Source organism: Ailuropoda melanoleuca, chromosome 2 (assembly GCF_002007445.2).
Source record: "Ailuropoda melanoleuca isolate Jingjing chromosome 2, ASM200744v2, whole genome shotgun sequence".
Classification (NCBI taxonomy): Eukaryota; Metazoa; Chordata; class Mammalia; order Carnivora; family Ursidae; genus Ailuropoda; species Ailuropoda melanoleuca.
Window position 1 is genome coordinate 2509388 of NC_048219.1, and position 12985 is coordinate 2522372.

The following is a 12985-nucleotide window of genomic DNA, read 5'->3' on the forward strand; positions in this document are numbered from 1 at the left end:
GAGGGGAGCGGAATCGCTAGCGCGGCGGGGAAGTGGTGGCCGGGGAGGGGGCGGCTCGCCTACTGCCCTGGGCTGTGCCTGCGACGCGCTTCTCTCCGCGCCCCGCGGCCCGGCGCCCGGTCCGGCGGGCCGGGTCAGTTTCTTCAGGCTCCTTTTTTCCTGCCTTAGGTTGAGCTCCTAGCACTATTTCCGTTTGCTTCTCCAGTTCTCCTGCTTATTCAGCTGAAGCTTCCCTTTCAGGGAGTTACCTAACCACCTCTCGAAACTGTCGTTTTGCCGCTTGCTTAATTCCTCTTATAAGGGTGAAATTTTCTTTGTTCATTTGTTTTTTCCTCCCCTTTAAGTCCAAGAGAAATGCAGTGTGGAGGATTACGTCATCGCAATATAAGGGGTGAGAGTTTAACTCCTGCAAGTCAGGGACTCACCGAATGAAGACAGCGTTTTGCAGCCTCAGTTGGGCTCTCAGTGGCACATCCTGCCTGCTTCCTAACGCATCGTGTTCATAGACGATCCTTTGAAATCTTTTGGCTGTCTCAAAGGCATCTAAAAGCCAGGAAGTTTTAAAATCTCAAGATTAGCTTGTGCCCGGGAGTATAGCGTAAGACAACACCTACAGCCACTTGTGTAGACAATAACTTCAAAGATCCTTTGCAGTCGAATGAAGTGATTTGTGGGAGTATTTCTTCGGTCCAAAGTGATTTCTCCAGACTGTTTAACTTCTCCCATATAACTAACTGATGCCCAGTACAGACCTAAGTTGGCTCACGTGCGTTTTTTGTGGCAAGGGTGTGGTGGAAAGAGAATCAGTTCATTTTACGCCTTACCTTTGCTTGTTAGACAATTTGATTTTGTAATTAAAAACGAATTTTGGATTTTTTTTTTTTTTTTAGATTTTATTTATTTATTCGACAGAGATAGAGACAGCCAGCGAGAGAAGGAACACAAGCAGGGGGAGTGGGAGAGGAAGAAGCAGGCTCACAGCAGAGGAGCCCGATGTGGGGCTCAATCCCACAACGCCGGGATCACGCCCTGAGCCGAAGGCAGACGCTCAACCGCTGTGCCACGCAGGCGCCCCTGAATTTTGGATTTTTAACCAAAAACACTTAAATAACATTTCAGACTTTTGGGATCCCAGTGTTCGTTCCCCAGAATATTAGATACATTCCCAGTTGTATATCCTTCATTGATTACAGGGGTATAGCTTAGAAAAATGTTAGCGTTGTAAAGCAAATGAGATCCCATTGTGTAATGGCATTGTAATAAGGGTAGTTCATGTTGGAACAACTACTTTCCTATTGTTTCTCTTGTGTGCAGAGAGAACATGGCTTGTTAATAGACTTAAAAGAAGGGGTAGGTTTAAATGAACTTTCTGTGGTGTGTAGGTGTTGTAGATGGTTGGATAGGCATTGAGCTTGGATCTTCTGAAAAAATCTGTCATAATGTGGTATTTCATTTTAAAAACACTCTCTGCTCCCATATTTCTTGAGACTTCTGCATTTGAGAAGTTTATACGTACATCAGTTTGCATCTTTCTTTTTAAAATAGAGCAGAATGGTTTAAATGTACAGTTTTTAAACTGAGGCAAGGAGATAAGAGATTGTAACTGAGTATTAAAAATGAGCTGTTTTCCAGTAATTTCTTCAAGACCCAGAAGGTATCACATCCTCTTAAAATGTTTTCTGATGCTAACGAAAACCTGTATTCAATTAAACTTAGTTTTTCGGGAATCTAAGGCCCGTGTTACAGCAGCGGAGGTCAGGGGTCTTAAATCAAACATCTGTGAAATTCTTAAAGTCCAGCAAGACCAAATCTTGACGTTTTCTGTAATTTCAAGGTTGGTTTTCCTTCATTCAGATACTTTTTCTGCTTAGAACTTCATGGTCTATTAGAAAAGCATTTCTAGTTATTTTTAAGGTGGTTACACTAATACAATGTTTTGATTCAAGAGCTGTCACATTTGGAAAACTTTGAAGTACAGTTTATTGTGCCTGTCTGGGAGTAGTATTTATAGGCATTCTTGGGAGTAAAAGATTGTCCTTTTATTTGTAGATACATTTTAGATGCATTTCTTTAGTGTTTTTTTTTTTTTTAAGATTTTATTTTTATTTTTTTGACAGAGATATAGCCAGTGAGAGAGGGAACACAAGCGGGGGGAGTGGTAGAGGAAGAAGCAGGCTTTCCGCAGAGGAGCCTGATGGGGGGCTTGATCCCAGAACACTGGGATAATGCCCTGAGCTGCTTAACGACTGAGCCACCAGGGTGCCCCATTTCTTTAGTGTTTTTAGGGTCTTTTTGAGAGGATAAGAAACACAATGAGAAGCACTTCAGTCTGTAAGGGCTTCCTCTGCAGGGGAAGGAGGGATTACTATTTTGTTGACTTATGTCCCATAATAGTTCCCTGTATCCTCCTGTGTTAAAAGGCTTCATTCTAGGCTTTTATGATAATACCTTTTTCAGTGTTCTGTTTCAAATCTATTATTGTTCCCCACCAGAATGTAAGTGATATGAGGGTAGGTCTTTGACCTGGCATGGTCACCCCTGTAATCCTTAGCACCTAGAATAGTGCCAGATATATGGTCGGTCTCAAGAAATGTTTGTCAAATGAATAAATTTAATGATGTCTGAGGGTTAACATTTTCTTTTTCTGCATATTCCATAGGCTTGTTTACTGTGTTTCCTGAGACGTGTGCTTGGTCAGCCATATCCGTATTCAGGCTTATTGAAGTGATGATTACTAACCAACTCTTGCTTGATCTTATCCATCTGTTTAGTCCAGTGTCTTCGACAGCTGTACTGCCTGGACTGTTCGCCATCGCTTAGAACGTTTTTTCTGATGACCAGTTCTTATTCTCCTGAAAATTATTTAGACTTTAATGTTTGCTTCTTTCCTCTTTCTTTTGTTTGTTATAGAAGCTTATTTTTGCCACTTTTGCCACTCTGCTCAACAGTATCAAATTCCTGGTCATGTTATGCTTTGTCCCTTACCAGTTTCTACTTTTAGTTACTCATCCTTTCAGTCCAAAATATTTTTGCTAAAGCAGTTTTTATTACTTGTTATTTCATTTATGTCTGCTGCTGCTATTATAATTCCTGGATGTTAAAACTCTGTTAGTTGCCCCTGAGACATTGGTCTCAGAATGCTTATTGCATGAAGTTAAACCAGGTGGTTTGGTTTTTTTTTTTAATTTTTAAATTTTTTTAGGATTTTGTTTTTAAGTGATCTCTACACCCAGTGTGGGGCTCGAACTCAAAACCCCAAGATCAAGAGTTGCACGCTCTACCGATTGAGCCAGCCAGGCACCCCGTGAAACCAGGTGTTTTCCTCCTTTAAAAAAATTTTCGTAGCGGTGCCTGGGTGGCTCAGTTGGTTAAGCGTCTGACTCTTGATTTTGGCTCAGGTCATGATCTCAGGGTGGTGAGATTGAGCCCCACGTGGGGCTCCGTGGTCAGTGCCCAGTGTGCTTCAGATTCTCTCTCCCTCTACCCCTTCTCCCACTCGTGTGCACGTGTGCTTTCTCTCTCAGATAAATAAAATAAAACACTACAAAAAATAACTGTAGAGAAATATTTCTCAAATACCTAGCTATTATGCTGTCTTGCTCACTCAGTTCTTTAACTCGTGATTCATTTTCTCCAACAAAAGTAAGCCATTTTGATTTGCCATTTTTATTCTGCTGTCTTGGGAGCTATACTGCTAGTATCATACTTAAAGATGTAGACTCTGGAACCAGACTGCCTGGATTCAAATCCTGCCATCTACTGTCAGCGTGCAGTCTAAGTGATGTCTTTGTGACTCAGGTTTACCTTCTGTAAAACAGGGCCAGCAATTGTCCCTACCTCACAGTGTTGTTTTAAGAATCAAATCAGTTAATCTATGTGAAGTACTTAGACAATAGGGGCACATACCAACTGCTCTATAGGTGTGTGTTCTTGTTACTATTACAACCTCTGTCAGGCCTCATGTTGAAGAAGCTGGGTTTTCTCCCCCAAATCAAAATTTTGATAACCACCCCTCCCCCAGATTAATCTCATGAAACCAGAAAAATTATTAAATGAAGTGGAGATTGTTGCCTGCTCTAAGTTTTTGTCCACTATCTTTTTTTTTTTTTTTTAAGATTTTATTTATTTATTTGACAGAGACAGCCAGAGAGAGAGGAACACAAGTAGGGGGAGTGGGAGAGGAAGAAGCAGGCTCCCAGCAGAGAAGCCTGATGTGGGGCTCGATCCCAGAACGCTGGGATCACGCCCTGAGCCGAAGGCAGACGCTTAACGACTGTGCCACCCAGGCGCCCCCGTCCACTATCTTAACCAGTGTTACATAAATGAGAGTGTAAAGTCAAATACAGTGTGTGGACTGTGGACCAGCAGCATAAGATCACTTTGGAGTTCCGTCCCAGTCCCACCGAATCAGAATCTGCATTTTAACAAGACACCCACGTGATTTTTATGCACATTATAAAGTTTGAAGCATCCTCTTTAGGACTGCTAGAGTGATATCTTAAGGGATTTCAGAAACAGTGTTGGGTGCTTTATTTTTATTTTTCTTCCTGCTTAAGTGTGAACTGGTTTCTTTTAGGCAGTGTACCACAACTTATTGCGAGGATCCTAATCTGAAAGGGAGTGAAACCGGTTTGGCTTTTAAAGAAGTGAGTTATAGCGTCTTGCCTGTTGTGTAGAATCACCTCACGTCTGTGCTCACTATCAGGAGTGTAAAGTTGTTAAAGTACCATTGCCTGCTTAGTACTAACTGATCCTAAGTTCTAGTTTAGAATATCAGTTACACATTTGAACTTAAATGACATTTTATTGAAAACATTGTTATGAAGAGCATATGATCAGGATAATTCCTATAATTGTTGGTTATGAAAACAGGTGAATGACGAAGCTGGCATTTAGCTGGTGAAATGTAACAAATCTTTTCTGTTTTCTTTCCTAAAATAAACCATATTTCTAATCTCAAGGGAAAATATTAATAACTAAAGTCTAGTCTTCTTTAGCTGCCATCCTTTTTTTAAAGGACCAGATTGAATTTTTTTCCAGTAACTTTTCCTTAGACTGTTTGGTGTAGGAGAAATCCACCAGTACTATCCTTGTGCAGTATATGCTTTAGAGCAGTGTTTCCTAATCCTTTTCAAATCAAGGCAGACATAGAAAAGGATTCATATGCCACACTGAAGTGAATGGGTGAGGCTCCTCTTGGCTGGCTAGATATGTTGCAGACTCCAGGAGAGCTGGGGAAGCAGTGTCCCAGGCATACCTGTGTCCGTTCTGTTCCAGATGGCAGTGTGAAGTCATCTAGTGTTGGATATCTTAAGGTACAGCCGTCCTTTTCAGTTAAAAAGATTACCACTGTTTGCTGCTCCTTGTGGGAACAGAAGAGATTGAGAACAGACCAAATGAAGAGAAAATGAAACCAGGGGGAGAGTTGGAGGCAGAATACAAAAAGGCTGTGTTAATTCGTGTTAAGGAGTATGATAAGATGATCACCGCTTGTAGAAGAAAGCATAAATGAGGCTTCAGCTACAATTCATTTGTTTTGTTGATAGGCAGTTTAAGAGTATTTGTAATTTTGGTTTGCTCTGAAATCTGTTTAAAAGCAGATGAAGAGCTGGGGCATCTGGGTGGCTCAGTCGGTTAAGGCCTGCCTTTGGCCCAGGTCATGATCCCAGGTCATAGTTCCAGGGAGCCTGCCTCTCCCTCTGCTCCTGTCCTCACTCTTGTTCTCTCTCTTTCTCTCGCTCTCAAATAAATAAATAAAATCTTAAAAAACAAAAGTAGATGAAGAGGAATGGGAAGTAATTCAATACAGTTTCTTAGCAAGTAATTGTTGGTATTTGTGGGATTTTCATTATATAACCTCACTATAGCAACTAGTATTTATTTCACTAGCCGAATGCTACTTGAGAGGGGCTCGACTTTAGAATCTTTTGAAGTGGAATTAAACCATCTATATATCACTTATTAATTCCCAGAAAACCATATTTTTATTGTGGAGTTTAAGATTAACAGGTTTTAGGGCCACCTGGGTGGCACAGCGGTTAGTCGTCTGCCTTCAGCTCAGGGCGTGATCCCGGCGTTCTGGGATCAAGCCCCACATCAGGCTCCTCCGCTATGAGCCTGCTTCTTCCTCTCCCACTCCCCCTGCTTGTGTTCCCTCTCTCGCTGGCTGGCTATCTCTGTTGAATAAAAAAAAAAAAAAAGATTAACAGGTTTTAAATAAACTAGATTTTATTTATTTTAAAAAATATTTTATTTATTTTTAGGGAAAGAGAGAGTGTGACCCCGGGGGGAGGGACAGAGGGGGAGAGAGGGAATCTCAAGCAGAATCCACGCTGAGCATGGAGCCTGACACAGGGCTCAGTCTCACCACCCTGAGATCATGACCTGAACCAAAATCAAGAGTACAGCACTCAACTACTGGAGCAGCCCAGGTGCCTCAAACTATTAGATTTTAGAATGTAAATTTTCATTTATCAGATAGCTAGGAAAAAAAATGAATTGTTCCTGTGAATATTAGAGGGCTAGGGTTTGTTTATTGTTTATTATTTTTTTTTAAAGATTTTATTTATTTATTTGACAGCACAAGCAGGGGGAGCAGCAGGCAGAGGGAGAAGCAGGCTCCCTGCTAAGCAGGGAGCCTGACGTGGGGCTCGATCCCAGGACCCCGGGATCATGACCCAAACCAAAGGCAGACACTTAACCGACTGAGCCACCTAGGCACCCTAGAGTACGAGGGTTTAAATCAATATCTCATGCCCTCATTTGTTTCAGAAAGTGTCCAGACAGAATAAGTAGTACAAAATATAAGCTGTGGAAATGTTTGAATTATTTTAGGTTATATTATTTATTTACTCTGGTCGCCACAGGGCCGAAGGTTGTTAGATCATTCTGAGAGCTCATAAACCAATAGAAATGGGGTTAGGGGATAATTTTAATTTTAAGAGTAATGCCTGTGTTTTTCAGAATACCTGAGGAATGTTTCCAGGGGGTTGGCATCAAGTTGGAAACTGTAGTTAGTATATCCCCATCTTGGAAATTCCTAATCTACATAAGTTAATTAAAGGTTCAGAAAAGTTAGGAGTCTGTTTAATTTGGTGTTTCTTAAACTTGTTTGCTGGGGGCCCCCTTCTTTTTTTTTCTTGCTTCTTTAAAGTTTTGAGAAAATTACTGGGAGGTGTGGTGTCTGGTGGTTTATTCATCTCCATTAGATTCAAGGACTGTTGGTGTGGCCAAACAATGCTTGCTATGGATAGAAAAATGGGAACAATTTTCACAAGTTCTTGAGGCAGGTGAATGGTGGAGACTTCAGCAGAGGCCATGGATATTCTGTTCTTGGTGTATTAAGCCCCACTCGAGATGTTGCATAGAAATTGCTAATTTGCAACTTCTTGGGATTGAACCGAGTATGTTATATATGAAACACACCTTTGGGGTCTCTGGGCAAGTAGCTCCATCTCAACTTAAAATTGGGGCAAGGTATTGGAAGGGAGAAGTAGACCAATATTAGGAACTGGAGAAGTGATTGTCCAGTGACTGCAAGGGACTCCTCTGAAACGGGGGTTACAATCTTGTTTCTTCTTTTCTTGGGTCAGTGATCCTAGTTAGAGTATTAAACTGTGTTCTGGTATTCTGAAAAGCTTGCAGTAATTTCAAAGCCAACATTTTAATGTTCTGAAAGTTACAGAGTTCATAACTTCTATTTTTTAAAATTATTTTTAAAAAAGATTTTATTTGAGAGAGAGAGACTGAGACAGAGAGCATGAGCCAGGGGGAGGGCCAGAGAGAGAAGGAGAAGCAGACTGCGGAGCAGGGAGCCTGATGTGGGGCTCGATCCCAGGACCCCGAGATCATGACCTGAGGCGAAGGCAGATGCCTAACTGACTGAGTCACCCAGGCACCCCCTGAAAGTCATAGAATTTATAACTTTTATTTGTGATTCAAAGAATTTCTCTGACGTTTTTAAAAAATAATTTTCACATTCATGAGAAGTTAAATTTTCTTAGGAGCTTGCAATCTATACAGTCTTTGTATTTTACCATTTGACATTTCTTTTGCTTTCTCTTCCTTGTCACACATATTGCCCATCCCTGCCCCCGAGAAAAAACCCTACCTCAGATCCTATCTTTTAGATGAATGGGTGTTTTTTTCCTGATTGCACCTGTTATATTACATGGCAGTGAAGGTATATTCTCCTAAAAACTTGTCCTTGGTTCTAGTTAAATCAGAGTCAGGAAAAATCATTTCACTTATAACTGTGTTGCTAATTATTCCAGAGACAGGAGAGAGGGGAAAGATATAACTAGATATAACTTTATATATCCAGGTCAGGGTTAGATACTTAGGTTGGGCTGTCTTACTTCTTCAAAAAAAATTACTGTTTTTTAGTAATTTAGTACATCTTCAGGAGCAAGATTAATTCATGTCCTGGATGTGACGTGTTAAAGGTACAAAAGTTTTTTTTCTGCTGAAACCAGATTCTTTACCTTTGCTACTTTCATTTGTAGAAATTGGTATCATTTTTGACCTTATAAAATATAAATCTGTCTCTCTTGCTTTCAGTCTTTTTTTTTTTTTTTAAGATTTTATTTATTTGACAGAGAGAGACACAGCGAGAGGGAACACAAGCAGGGGGAGTGGGAGAGGGAGAAGCAGGCTTCCCGCTGAGCAGGGAGCCCGATGCAAGGCTCGATCCCAGGACCTTGGGATCATGACCTGAGCCGAAGCCAGATGCTTAACGACTGAGCCACCCAGGCACCCCTCAGTCTCTATTTTTAATATGAAAATGAGATGATTCTTTACAAATATTTTAAAAAACACCAAGTAAAAATCTATCTAAAAGAAGAAACTACATCGAAGCAGCTTTTAAAGTAGAACTAATCAATGGTAAAGATTTTTGTGAAGACCTAAATTCTGAGATAAATTTTTTGGCAATTTTGTGATTCCTTAAGTTCATTGTACACTTTTAATTAATTTGAATCTAAGTGAATTGTTCCAAAATTAGACTAGACATATTTCATTATCTAAAACTACTGAATGAATGTAAGATGTACATTAATTATTTCACTGTGGTACAGTTGCAGTCACAGTGTGATACACAGTAATTCTTAGGAATGCTGCTTTTTTAGGTTTTTGTTTTGCTTTTTGTTTTGTTATGTTTTTGCTAGTTTGAAAGTTGGTAGAATTGGGCATTCCCAGAACAGAGGACAGAGTATTCCCTGAAAATAATACTGGGTGGCTTCAAACACTTGGTGTTAACACTTGGTGTTCAGCTAGTTCATGCCTTAGGAATATGAGTTTTCTCTTCAGAAGGGTAGCAGTTAATTTTTGTTTGTTTTTGGTTCTTTATCCAGATAGTAACAGAAGAGGGTTTAGGAGCCTAGAGGACAGTTAAAGGCGATATTTTGAGTACAAAGAACAAGTTTTTTGACCTGCGTTGCTCATCCATACTATCTTATGAATTTATGAATTCAATAACTCTTCGAGTGCCTGCTGTGTATCAGTCACTGTTCCGGGGGTTGGGGATAAAGCAGTGAATGAAAGAGGCCCAAACAAAGCTGTGCCGTCATGATTTACATCATGGTGTGTGAGTTGGAGGTTTGTGTTTGGAGAAAAATGAAGGGGAGGGTGATCAGGGACGACTGGTGGTAGGGTATAGTGGAGTGCTTCAGAGTTTGGTAGAACTTAGGTTGCGATTTAAAATAAGATAGAGGAGGGGTGCCTGGGTGGCTCAGTGGCTTAAGCATCTGATTTTGCCTCAGCTCATGATCCTGGGGTCCTGGGATCAAGCCCCACATGAGGCATGAGCCACGAGCCTGCTTCTCCCTCTCCCCCTTCCCGCTGCTCGTGTTCTCTATCAAATAAATAAATAAAATCTTTAAAAAAATAAGATAGAGGAGTTCTTCAAAATGACATTCAAGCAAAGACCCATGGGAATGACTGAATGAGCTATCCAGGCAAGAGCATTCTAGAGGGAACAACTGTAACCACTTTGAATCAGCGACAAGTACTGGTACCATTTTAGTAGCTTAGTTTCACAAAATACGGTGTATGTGTATATTAACCACAGAAACAGTTGATGGTCAGAGGAGAAGTTTGTGCTTTGATGGTGTTGCTTTTGGTTTCAAAGTGCTCTTGAAAAGGCACATTTGTTGCCAACACATATTGGTTATTTTTCAGAGTATTTGCAACTCTGTCTTTGTTGTTTTTGTTTCTCTTGCTCTCTTAGAGTGGATAAAACTACACTTATCTGCTGTGCAACCAAACTGAAACGTCTGTCTTCATTCTGGGTGTCCTGCATGGACACGGACTTTGGTGCAAATGTTACAGCCTCTCTCATTATTCTTTGTCAAACTATGCCTTGAAGCATATGGTTGAATGCTTCTGTCGAAGTTCATCCCATTAACAGTAAATTCTACATCAAAATTGGTAGACTTTTTTGATTTAGGGTCTTGGTAATCTTGTCTTGTTCTTTTAAAATACAGGCTTGTGGAGATTGTATGAGAATCTAAATGAGGTACCGCTGCCTCATCAGATGTGACAAAGTCACGGTTAGTTTTGTAGTTGGCATCTCTCTCAGTAATCTTTCAAAAGAAAGATTCTTAGGTTGTCATACATTTTACAGTGTATGTTGTTGCCTTGGTAATATAGTGACTTATTTTTTTGCTGCAAATGTATGCTTGTATGTGGGATTTCTGATACAGGCTGGCACATGATTTCATCCTCGATAGACTTAGGACCAAATTACTGTGTACTGATTGTGAAAAGGCTATTGTGTGTTTTCTGACAAGATGGCTTTAAGAACATATAGCCTGACTTTAAGGTTTCTTCTAGCTTCTCCATTTGTGGTACAAACCAGTCCTCTAATTTTCAAAACTAAAGAACTTCCTCATAATTTACCATCTTAAACCCATTCTCCACTCCGAAACCCATCAACTATTTCTACTCTTTTCCCATGCTTCTACCCTAGTGCAGATCCTTCATTATTAAAGTAGTTTCTTAGCTGAGTTCGTTTAATTTCTTTGGTTACCTTTGACAGTCCACCTTGGAATACAGGTACAAGATTGGTAGTCTAAAACAGAGCTTTTCTTCATGAGTTTACCACCCAGGTTAATTGCAAACTCCTCTGCTTAGCTTTCACAGTCTGTATGACTTGGATTTACCCAGTTTTTTTCATTTCTTCCACTTTGCAGGTTGACACTACTTGTACTCTTTCTGCTGATATTCCATTTAACTAGAGATTCTCACATACTTCTAGACCACTCTCTGATATTTATCATTACTTTTTTGAAAATCTGTGGCATTTGTAGTTTATAGTGTAATTTTGTAACAATCAGACTACTAAAACTGTGTTCTCCTGTAGTGCTTATAACCTGTTAAAATATATGTTGTTATATGTGACGTATGTAAAGCTATTTAGCATAATGTTTGGCACAGAGTAGGCATTCAGTAAATTATTGAAATGTTTTGAAGGTCTTTAAAGGCAGGATTTCTGTCTTACCCAATGTAGTGCTATAACAGGCACTTAAATATCTTGCTGACTTGCAGTTAATAGAGTTTTTCTTGGAAGAACAGAAGCCTATTGTAACGTGCTCTAAGTCCCAGCTTGTGTCCTGATTCAGGGAAGATTGGAGATCTATTAGGTGCTTGGATCTTGTTCTTTAACTGACCCCCACACATGTGCCAGTACAGCTACTGTTTAACTCCTTTTGCATTTTTTTTTTTTTTGCACATGAGAACTCAAAATTTTAACAGTTAGTGATAATATATGTTTGTTTTTAAATATTTTATTTGAGAGAGGGAGAGCATGAGTGGTGGGGAGGGGGGCAGAGGGAGAAGCAGGCTCCCTGCTGAGCAGGGAGCTTGATGCAGGGCTCAATCCCAGAATCCTGGAATCACGACCTGAGCTGAAGGCCAATGCCTAACCAACTGAGCCACCCAGGTGCCCCAATAGTATATGTTTTTAATAATATGGTGTTATCATGTTGGTAGTCTTCACAACTATTTTTAATGTGTGTAGCTTTTCATCCTGTGGTATATTGTTAGTGACTTTTCTCTTGCATTAACTATTTTAATGTTACAGCATTCCATTGTTTCTTTCTTTCTTTTTTTTTTTAAAGATTTTATTTATTTATTTGACAGAGAGAGAGACAGCCAGCGAGAGAGGGAACACAAGCAGGGGGAGTGGGAGAGGAAGAAGCAGGCTCATAGCAGGAGCCTGACATGGGGCTCGATCCCAGAACGCCGGGATCACGCCCTGAGCCGAAGGCAGATGCTTAACGACTGCGCCACCCAGGCGCCCCCCCCATTGTTTCTTGATAAAGTATTTTATTCATTTTGGATAAATTGTCTAAAGTGGAATTATTTTTTAAAGGGGGATACAGATGGTTTAAGAGGGGCAGATGGAGAGAGAGAGAGAAAATCTCAAGCGGACTCCCCATGAGTGTGAAGCCCAACGGGGAGCTTGCTACTATGAGCCTGAGCCAAAATCAAGAGTCAGATGCTCAACTGACTGAGTCACCCAGGTGCCCCATGTACTTTGCATTTTAAAAACCTTTTTTTTTTTTTTTAAGATTTTATTTTTTTATTTGACAGCAAGCACAAGTAGGAGGAGCAGCAGGCAGAGGGAGAGGGAGAAGCAGGCTCCTTACTGAGCCAGGAGCCTGATGCGGGGCAGTTGCTTAATGACTGAGCCACCCAGGTGCCCCTGCATTTTAAATACTTAATACATTTTGCGGGTCTTCCATATTGGCACTGTATTAGCTTGCTAGGGCTGCCATAACAAAGACTGGATGATTTAAATAGTAGAAATTTATTTCCTGACGGTCCTGGAGGTTAGAAGCCCAAGATCAAAGTGTTGACAGGTCTAGTTTCTTCTGAGGGCTTCTCTCCCTGGGCTTATAGGTAGCTGACTTTTAGTGTCTTCATCTGGGTCTTCCCTCTTTGTGTACTAATTTCCTTATAGGGACACCAGCCATGTTGGGTTAGG

The 12985-nt window shown here is 40.5% G+C and overlaps 1 protein-coding gene across 2 annotated transcripts in view; it reads left to right on the plus strand.

The window, feature by feature from the left end:
* CDC42 (cell division cycle 42) overlaps window positions 1-12985 on the plus strand; it is a 44925-nt gene that overhangs the window by 576 nt on the left and 31364 nt on the right. The window lies entirely within an intron of this gene.